Source organism: Vigna umbellata, chromosome 4 (assembly GCF_029865625.1).
Source record: "Vigna umbellata cultivar VRB3 chromosome 4, Vumbellata_1.0, whole genome shotgun sequence".
Classification (NCBI taxonomy): Eukaryota; Viridiplantae; Streptophyta; class Magnoliopsida; order Fabales; family Fabaceae; genus Vigna; species Vigna umbellata.
In genome coordinates, this window is record NC_142168.1 from 52,759,022 (window position 1) to 52,769,663 (window position 10,642).

Consider the following 10,642-nt stretch of genomic DNA (forward strand, 5'->3'; position numbering starts at 1 on the left):
ATAAAATAAACTACAAATTATATGGTGTATACTATGATATATAGACCAAACGGTAATCATCAAAGACTGATCGATCGATCTACTGTAGTAGCGCTTGTCAACCAGGTCAAACTGGGACAATGCTCATCAACTATGTATTATACCTAGTAGAGATCAAATGATCATACACTCAGCATCGTTCGGTCACCACTATGGCCAACCAGGACAAACGGTTCTATTAAAGCTAAGCCACAATTCGGCCAGTGCTTATATTATTATTCGGCCCGATGTCCAACGGACGATAAAATAATCAAAGATATCTGATTAAAGATCTTGATAGGTGGTTTATGAGCAACCAATCGGATTTTAAGGTAAGTTTGTTTATATTTTATTGGACCTCTGTCATTTTAATGCATTTGGCGTAGCACCCCCTTAAATGTTTGAGACACCACTCTCACTCCAACAGTGTTCGTCATCTCCAATTAAATACCTATTATGATCCGTGGACAGAGCGGTCTTTCCAGTACCTAATATGAACAAATTGCAGAGAAAAGGTCCATTAATTAGTGCTGCAAAATGGAAGAGGATAATCCATTTCTGGTATACGAAAGTTCTGTGTAACAAGACTGGTAAATTTCTGGTTCTAACACTTATTTGATGATCCAACAGAGTTATACCTGAGAGTCCAAAAAAGAGAGCAACATCCCCAACTTTTCCCATGTTGCAGCCAGAGTGCAGGGATAGGATTTGGCGCTTAGGCATGAGATAGTGCATGACACTAAAGAGACCCTTCTTCATTTCCCCTGCATACTGTGTCCCAAGGATGACCATTTCCTTCCTTGCAAGATTAAGATCAATGCTAGTGGAGGATGTCATGCAGCGAGTGTAACGATTGCAAGGAAACTTCCTAGCATTGTATATAGTGTATGGCTATCTCGAGCTGCATCTGTTGGCATTTTAATAGTAACAAATTCCATAAACACCATTCCTATGTTGTACACATCAGTTTTCTCTGTGCCCTTTAGTGAGTATGCATACTCTAAAAACATAGAAATGTCAATCCATGGTTAACATTAGGACAAGATACTTAGAGGTTTATGGAACAAAATTCTGATTAGATTAAACTAAAAGTTCATTTGGGTATTAAAAGTTTGCATAACAAAAGAATGAGATGAATAACAAAAGTCAATGGTGTAATCAACTATTACCTAGGGCTATGTATCCATAAGATCCAGCAAAGCAAGAATTAGACTATGCATTAGATTCTGGATTCTCAACGAGTGATTTTTCCAGTCCAAAGTCTCCCAGGTGTGATTCTGGGCACATATAAGGAGTCCTAATGACCTAAGTTTAGAGCAAGAACAAACAGAAATTAATTTAGACAAAAAATGTTGAAATAGTGAACAAAAAAATAGTTTGGCAATATCACTCATTGAGGAAGCAAGATCATCATATGTCAACATTTTAGCAAGACAAAAGTCCCCTGCATCCCCAATTTTTAGCATGCGGATAGTATACAACACACCAAAATCCCAATTAGAGATGAAATCAAAAAGCAGCGTGAGGATAAAATGAGTAAGCTATTTACCTAGACGTATATCTCAGCAGTAACCTTCTCCAATTCCACCAACTTCTGTTTGAAATCATTGATCTCCTTCTCCTTTTCATCAACCTTATCTCTCATCTCCTCCTCGAACCTAATCCTCTTGTTCCTTTCCTCAATTTCCTTGGTTTCCAGAACTCCAATCTTTCTCTCCAAATCCATAACCATAACCTCACCCTCTGCCTTCACCTTCTTCAAAGCTTTCAGTTCCTTCTCCAAAGACTCAACCAACGACTCCTTCTCCCCTAAATTCTTCCTCAATTCAGAATCATCCGTCCTCGCCTCCTCTGACGTAGTCATCTCCAATATCAAATCATGCTGTAACCTCGCCAAGTCCGTCTTCAGGTCCATTTCCCTCCCCGCGATAACCTCGACCGCAACAACATCCTTCAATCAACGTTTAATCGGTGGAAAGGGATTATAATCGGTAGAAAATGTGGAAAATGATGTTTCAATTGGTGGAATCGAAGGTAAAGGCGAAAAAGATGAAGGTATGTGAGAAACCCTAGCAGTAGATGTGGTTGGATGATGAGTGAAGCGAAAATGCAGATCTGTGAAGAGAAATGGAGACTTACGGCTTAAGAACTCTCGAGAGAGAGAGTGAGAAGCTTCTGATGCTCGCCAGGTAAAATGAATGAATCTGTGGAAATGAGAGTGTTTCTCGCGAGAGAAGAAATGCTGAATGAAGATGTGAAGATCGGCCCATGGATGGAGTCAAGACCCTACTAAAGTGTGGTGTTAGGTTGATGAGGATTGGCGTCGAGAAAGAAGGAATATGTCATTAGGTTTTCACAAGGTGAAATGAAGAGATATTATGACCAATTTTTGAACATCAAGCATAATATATTACCAAACTCATGTATTATAATATAGGTCTATAACTTCGTTATAATATATTTTTAATTTACTTACAAATTTGTCATCGCGTTTTATATCATGACTAATATTTATAATTTCATTATAATAAGTTTTGAAATTATTTACAAGTTTGTCATCGCGTTTCATACTATAACTGATTTTTTTAACTCCGTTATAATATGTTTTGAAATTATTTACAAGTTTGTCACCGCATTCCATAGACTGATTTCATAACTACGGTATAATATGTTTTGAAATTATTTACAAGTTTTCCACTACATCCCATATTATGACTGATTTCAAAACTACGTTATAATATGTCTTGTTATAGAATGTTATTTTTCCACTAGTAAAGTTTTCTTATTTATTACAAAAATGTCAAGACGTATACTTTTTATACGTTTTATAACTAAAATTGATATAGAAAGTTTTATTTTTTATTACAAAAATGGCATCGCACCCACTTTTTATACTTGTTATAAATATAGCCGTTATAAAAGTGTTACCATATTTATAGTTATGTCACCATACTATTTTTTATACATGATAGATTATAACTAGGATAATTAGTTGCTATAAAAAGTATTTTCTTTGTCTTATGTAAATGCTAAGCTTCACTTATAATATACTAAATAAGAAGTATTTTTCATTCTTCGTAAGGATTTAAAGGTATAATGATAAAATTCATAAAAGTTATAGAGAAAATAAAAATGGAAAACAACTAATTTGGAAAATTAGTACGAATGAGAAGTGAGAAAATGAGATAGCAAATAGTGCCTACCTGTAGCCCACTCTTAACCCACTCTTAAGGTGGATTTAGTTTAGGGATGACAATAGGTCGGACTGGGCACAAATAGTGCCTACCTGTAGCCCGACCTGCAAAACGAAAATCCAATCCATTACCCGCGTGGATACCCTCTTAAAAAATATCCGCGGATATTTTGAAACCTACAGATATTTTAAAACCCGCGGATATTGCAAAAGTTTTAAACATATATTTTATACATTTTAAAAATAAAATTTAAATAAAATAATAAAAAACTATATATATCGCGAGACCAAGCACCCTAAAAATTCTTGAACCAGAAAAGAAGATCAAAAACTCCAAACTCGCTAGAAGGTTAGGAAAAACCCTAATTGCAAGAACCTTAATCCTAAATCGCGAGAAACAACAACCCTAAATTCCCAATTTCAAAACTCTCAATCCTGAATAAGAACCCCAATATTTCACCATCACCTACAGGGAAAAAACAAAGAAAAATCAATCCCAAATTCGTGAGCCAAACACGAAAATCGAACCCATGTGCTGTGAAGTCGCCCCGAAATGTAGAAGTCCTCTCCCTCTGCAAGATGAACCAAAAAATTGAAGGGAGAGGAAACCTCCCTCCTTGCACAGCGAACCAACACAGAGGGAATGAGAATAACAAGAAGGGCCATGTGCCCTTGCGAGGCACCAAGGAAGACGATAATGTCACCGGAGTCGTGACATCGTTGCACCGTCGTCTTCACCACCACAAGGCCACCTTCTTTGCTTGAGCCACATATAATTTTCCCCAAGCTAAGTTGTCTGTGTGAGAATTAGTATAGAGAAGAAGCTTGAAGCTTTTGAGTTTGCTCGCGAGAAATGTAAAAAAGAAGAGATTAGGGAAAGAAACTCTAAATAGAGTTTTTTAGAGAAACCAACAATTTGACAATTAGGATTTTTAATTAAGGTTAGTAATTTTTAATTGAAAAACTTTCCCTTTTTTTAAGAGTAATAAAAAGAAAATTTAATTTTAAAAAATATAAATTTTTATTATTATTTTTTGCGGATAACAGGTACTCGCGGGTCGGATAATATAATAGCATCACGTAACCCGTTTAGAAACGAGAATTAAAATACTCACTATCCACTAGTGGCAAATAATAAATATCTGTGTGTAATAATTATCCACCGCGGGTTTTATTCGTGGATACTTGTGGGTATGGATTTTTTTTACCTTCCCTAATTTAGTCTCACTACAAAACTTTAATTAACTTTTAGAAATAATATCATTTATATACACATATAAAATTATACATTTTGTTAGATAGTTTAATATATTATAATTTTATTATATTTAAATCAATATTTTTATATCATACTTTTTATTATATTATTAAATAAAATATATAATAACACTTTATACTTTTTGAATTTTTATATATTAAATAATATATATATAATATTATATATATATATATATATATATATATATATATTTATATCATACTCAAATTAACCATCTTTATGTATGAAATAACACTTCATATATATTTCTCATATAGGTTTAATTGTTTTCTTTGTCCCTAGTTTCGGTGGAGTGTGTCAAGTTGGTCAAACCTTTTAAAAAAAGTTTCAATTTTGTCTAGACTTAGTAAAAAAGTTTCAATTTTTTCTACACCTGACATAATTTGCCGCAATCAAAGTCTCTTCCGTTAAATATGCAGAAAAATAGTATTAACTTTTTTTTTCTCTCTCCTCTACTCCTCTACCACAACAGTTTTTTGTCAATGCTATCAATACTTCAGAATTAATCCTCTCTTTGTCAGTGTTATTAATATTTCAAAATTACTCCTCGTGGAAATTCTGTTTATTTTAAAAGATAATTCTTCTATTTCATTTAAAAAAGTTTTAATCAATAATTATTTTCAACATTAATCTCGGCCAAACATGCTACAAGACCAATTATTTTGCCTGGTCAAAGGTAAATTAGTTACAGAAACCATATGAGACGAACATTAGTGGTTAAAGAAAATTCACAGACAAAAGCACATGGAAGTAGAATTTTTGACACATAATGCATGAGAAAAACTGAAAAAAGTCTATATATACATAAGCAAACATAATACAAGCCCTAACATAGCGTCGAAAAAAGTTTAGTAAAATAGCTATTTTTTACATTGAAAATGTCTTTTTAACAATTTTTTTTACAACTTTTTTATAATTGTGATTAATCCATTTTAAATATATGAACTAATAAAATAATAATATATAATTTATTGTTATAAAGTTATTTTGTGGTAATTAATGTTTAAAAATGTTTAAAGCATATTTTAGTTATATGATTCCATCATGTTTAAAACCACATTCCCGATTAATTATTTCTTCACGGTAGAAAATTAAAACATGGTTTAAAAGTAATATATAGCCTAATACATGTTAGTAACACTGCATGTTCATCATATTGACATTATGTTGCAGTACTATAATATAGAATTTGCATAAGACAATATGTTGTGTTCCTCCTTGACCAATAATTTCGTTTATTATGTTTAAGAATATGACATCAGGTGGTTGTGACCTCCTCATCCAGGAAAATCAGATAAGGGAAAGGGAAAGAAGAAATCTTATGTGGTGAAGTTGTTCTCCCATTTAAATAAGGAAAATGCTTCAAATAGTCAGTCATCTACACCTACCTCTACCTCCACCTTCATTACAAGTTCCTAACTTGACACCTAATCCACATTTTGTTCCACCTTCATTGTAAGTTCCTGGTTTCACACCTAACCCATAGCAAGTTCCTGTTGATCAATGGACATTACTCTCCCTCTATGTTGGTTCTAACCCAACAACTCCCACAAATATTGCACCATCACCTAGTATAGAGGATGCATATCTACATTCAAGTTCTGCCGCGAATGAGTTGGAATATGGTTCCAACAATTGTCTAATCATTACACCTATTGGAGGAGGGTAACAAAAAAATTAGATAAATTCATGTAGAAAATCAATTTAATGTTGCTACAATTGTATAATGTATTGTTCTAAAGTTTGACTTTTATTTTGGTATAGGTTTTATCCTTCAAAAACAATGTTGGAACAATCGGTACCGTTATAGAATTTTGCACAGCGGAATAACTTATAAAGCGGAAAGCGTGTTCAGTCAAACTCTTAATAAGATGGTCAGTTTTATAAATTTAATTTACTTAGAGACAAATTTCCAAACAGTTGATGTGTATAAAACAGTAAAGAGTATAGAGAGCAAGAAAATTCAACACAGAATTTTTATCCTGGTTCGATTCAAAAGAATCTACGTCCAGTTGTTAATCACTATAAAAAGTGATTAACGTTTTCACTAAAAATAGTTTCACAAGTTTACAATAGAGTGAATGAAACAGAAAACAGATAAAACCTTCCTTCGAACGAACGAACCGGAAGAACAGAAACTTTGCCAACTTGAAGAGAACCGCTCCGACCTTTGACCCACAAAGCGCGAGCTTCTCCTTTTCACAAGACCAGGCAATGTAATGAACAAGCTTTTGGAACTTCCTCAGATCACACTGTATTCTCAAAAGCTTTTTGTTCAACTGTTGTTTTCTAATTTCACCAAAACAAAATATATAGCCAAGTACACTGAATGCCAAAGGTCAACTCCCAACTGCCATGAATAATCGATTATTGTAAGTGATAATCGATTATTCAAGTCCGTTACAGGGTTTTCAAAAAGTGATAATCGATTATATGAAGTGATAATCGATTATTCCTGTATGACTCTGTGATAATCGATTATTGCTATTCTATAATCGATTATTGAAGATAAAAATGCAAGCTTACAAGGTTTACAAGAATTTCCTACTACATTTAATTTCTACAAATTGCTTTTAACTAATTTTAATATCTTCTTCAACTAAACATCTTGTAGCATCATCAAAACAAATTTCTTCAAGATTTACCAATACTCCTTATTGGTAACAATCTCCCCCTTTTTGATGATGATCAAAAATTCAATTTTAAAAGCAAGTTTGGCTTACCTGCAAAACATATAAGCTAACAAACAGCAACAAGGTTAGCAATACCTGTAATAATTTATACTTTTCCTTTGTATTATTCTTCTCCCCCTTTTTGATCAGAAGCAAAAAGATCGAATGGTAAAGGCTCCCCCTAAATATGATCTCCCCCTCAATTAATCAAAGGATGCATATAATCAAGAGATCATTTTATTTATGAAAAGAAAGTACATTATAAGAAGACACATAACAGACTGAATTTTAACATAGATGAAATGGCAAGTAAACAACAAAACAGTCTAACAGAGAACCTATATCTAAAACTCAGGACTAGGAGATCTCGCGGGAGGTTGAATGTTGAGATGATTCTCGATGTTAGATAGGCGAACATCAAGATCAAGAAATTGATCAACCATGTGCTCATCAACAGATCGTTGCCAATCATAAATCGCCTCAAAGTGAGTCTTTTGTGCAAGACTCATATCCTCCAATTGTTTAGATAACCTTGCAAAATGTTCTTCCATAGAAATTGAGGAAGAGGAGGGTATGTTGGATGGTCCAGCATCAGACGGAGCAGCGGCACTTACGGGGTCAGCCATATGAGTGTCCATGTCATCATCTTCATCTACATCAGGATGATATCATCTTTGTGAATAAGGACCCTGCCTCTAGTAATGAATCCCATCTGACGAAAGGTAGTATCGCCAATTTCCGAGCCAACAACTTGAGTGGCTTGGACAAGTTCTCCTTCAATATTGACCCCTTTGTACTCCAAGATTCTAGAAATAAGAAGAGCATAAGGAAGGTGATAAGAATGGGATTTCTTAGCTTTTACCATAGTGTCAGCAATGAGAGCAGGCCAATCGATGTGGATGTGATTCAGGATCCCATACAGAAGAAGTAGATCCTGTTCAGAACATTGAGCATGATTGGTTGCTCTAGGACATAGGATCCAGACAAGTAAGTAGTGAATCATCCTTTCTTCAACCTTGAAACCTCCAACAAGCAATTGCCTTCGATTAGTCTGTTGTTCAGGGTGACGTAGGAAGGATTGGAAGGTCGATAATCGATCGAAATCTTGGAGTCCGAGATGAACTTTAACAGCATCATCCCAGATGGGTAGTTGGGCAACGTTGGTCCACACATCATCATCTAAAATTATAGGGACACCCTTGACTTTGGTGGAAATAATCCCATCTCGATATCGCAAGTTGAAGTAGAACACTCTGATGAGATCGGGATAAATGCAACCGTTTTGCTCCACCAGATTTGAGAGTCCTTGATCATTAAACAGCGCTGGAAATTGAAATCCATAGAAACGGAAAAAATCAAGGCGAATATACTTTACTGCCATGATTCGTCTCTCTTGCCAGGAAGAAACATAGTCCGCATGTCTTTCTTGATCTGAAATCCATCCATCAATCGTTGCCGGACGTGGTTGAGAGGAAGAGGATGCTCCAACAGCTCTGCGGCGATGTCTCCTTGAATCTGCCATGGAGAAAGGTTGAGGGAGTGATAGTTTGAGAGAGTGAGTAAAATTGGAGGGATTTGAAGCTCAAGATTTTGATTTCAGTAGTTTCTAGGTGCAAAAGATGGCTAACAATCGATTATAGAGGCCTATTTATAAGAAGAAGGAAAGAACTAGCCGTTTATGACCGTTTTGAGCCGTTATGGAGTCTCCAACGGCTTTATTTTTGAAACTGGTAGCGTGATAATCGATTATCGTAAGTGATAATCGATTATCTGCTCGTTGGTCACTTTCCAGAAATTGTACGATAATCGATTATGTATGAAGATAATCGATTATTTGCTCATGATTTTCCAGGTATGAGTTTGAAAATTCATAATCGATTATGGAGTAAGATAATCGATTATCTTAGTGTAGAGGATGTATCCCAGGTTTGTAATAATCGATTATGACCTGATGATAATCGATTATGAACGCTGATCTTACAAAAATTTGCAAAGAACCATAAATGTGGAGTCTAAGACATGTCTAATACCCCTAACTCTCTTCTAAGCTCATAGAATCTATCTTTAGGCAGGGCTTTAGTAAAGATATCAGCTAATTGATGTATCGTGTCAATGTATTCAATTTGGCAATCTCCCTTTTGAATGTGATCTCTCAAGAAATGATGTCTAATTTCAATGTGCTTAGTTCTTGAGTGCATTATGGGGTTCTTAGTTAGGTTGATAGCACTAGTATTATCACATTTCAAAGGAATGTGATCAAGGAAGATATCAAAATCCTCCAGTTGCTGTTTCATCCATAAGATTTGGGCACAACAATTGCCAGCAGCAATGTATTCAGCTTCAGTAGTAGATAAAGCTACACAAGCCTGTTTCTTTGAATGCCAAGACACTAAAGAACAACCCAGAAAATGACAAGTGCCACTAGTACTTTTCCTATCAATTTTACAGCCACCATAGTCTGCATCAGAATAACCTATTAAACTAAGTGAAGCATCAGATGGATACCAGAGTCCAAAAGAAGTGGTTCCTTTAAGGTATTTCAAAATCCTTTTGACAGCAATTAGATGAGATTCTTTAGGATTAGCTTGGTACCTAGCACACACACATACACTTTGCATAATGTCTGGTCTACTAGCAGTTAGATACAGTAAGGATCCTATCATTCCTCTAAACATGGTTTCATTTACCCCTTCACCAGATTCATCCTTATCTAAATAGCAAGACGTTGCCATAGGTGTGTTGGCTTCTCTACAAGTATCCATACCAAACTTCTTAAGTACTTCTCTACAATATTTAGTTTGAGAGACAAAAGTCCCCCCATCTATTTGCTTTATTTGCAGCCCTAAGAAGAAGGTAAGCTCACCCATCATAGACATCTCAAATTCACCTTGCATTATTTGTGCAAATCCTTCACATAATGAATTATTTGTAGACCCAAAAATAATGTCATCTACGTATACTTGAACAATCAAGATATGTTTTCCTACTTTCTTAATAAATAGGGTGGAATCAACCTTTCCTCTAGAGAAATCATTTTCAATCAAGAAGGTACTAAGTCTTTCATACCAAGATCTAGGTGCCTGTTTAAGACCATACAAGGCCTTTTTTAACTTATAAACATGATTAGGATATTTAAAATCCTCAAAACCAGGAGGTTGACTAACATATACCTCTTCTTTAATAAAACCATTCAAAAATGCGCTTTTCACATCCATTTGGTACAATTTAAACTTCATCAAAGAGGCATAAGCAAGTAATAATCTAATTGCTTCTAACCTGGCTACTGGAGCGTAAGTTTCATCATAGTCGATACCTTCCTCTTGACAGTAGCCCTTTGCAACTAACCTGGCTTTGTTCTTTGTGATGTTTCCATCTTCATCAAGCTTGTTTCTAAACACCCACTTTGTTCCAATGACTTGAAAATCATCTTGTCTAGGAATGAGTTGCCAAACATCATTCCTTTCAAATTGATTAAGTTCT

The 10,642-nt window shown here is 34.7% G+C and overlaps 1 long non-coding RNA gene and 1 pseudogene across 1 annotated transcript; both read right to left on the minus strand.

Annotated features, from left to right (window-relative positions):
* Nucleotides 1-393: 393 nt before the first annotated feature.
* Nucleotides 394-1,308, minus strand: LOC148200584 (uncharacterized). Its single transcript, XR_015785426.1, has 3 exons — nt 1,188-1,308; nt 657-1,018; nt 394-506 (listed from the first exon to the last, which is right to left on the minus strand). It is a non-coding gene; the product is annotated as an uncharacterized LOC148200584 (long non-coding RNA).
* A 259-nt stretch (nt 1,309-1,567) lies between these two features.
* LOC148200585 (peroxisomal and mitochondrial division factor 2 pseudogene) lies at nt 1,568-1,933 on the minus strand (annotated as a pseudogene).
* Between the last annotated feature and the right edge of the window lie 8,709 nt (nt 1,934-10,642).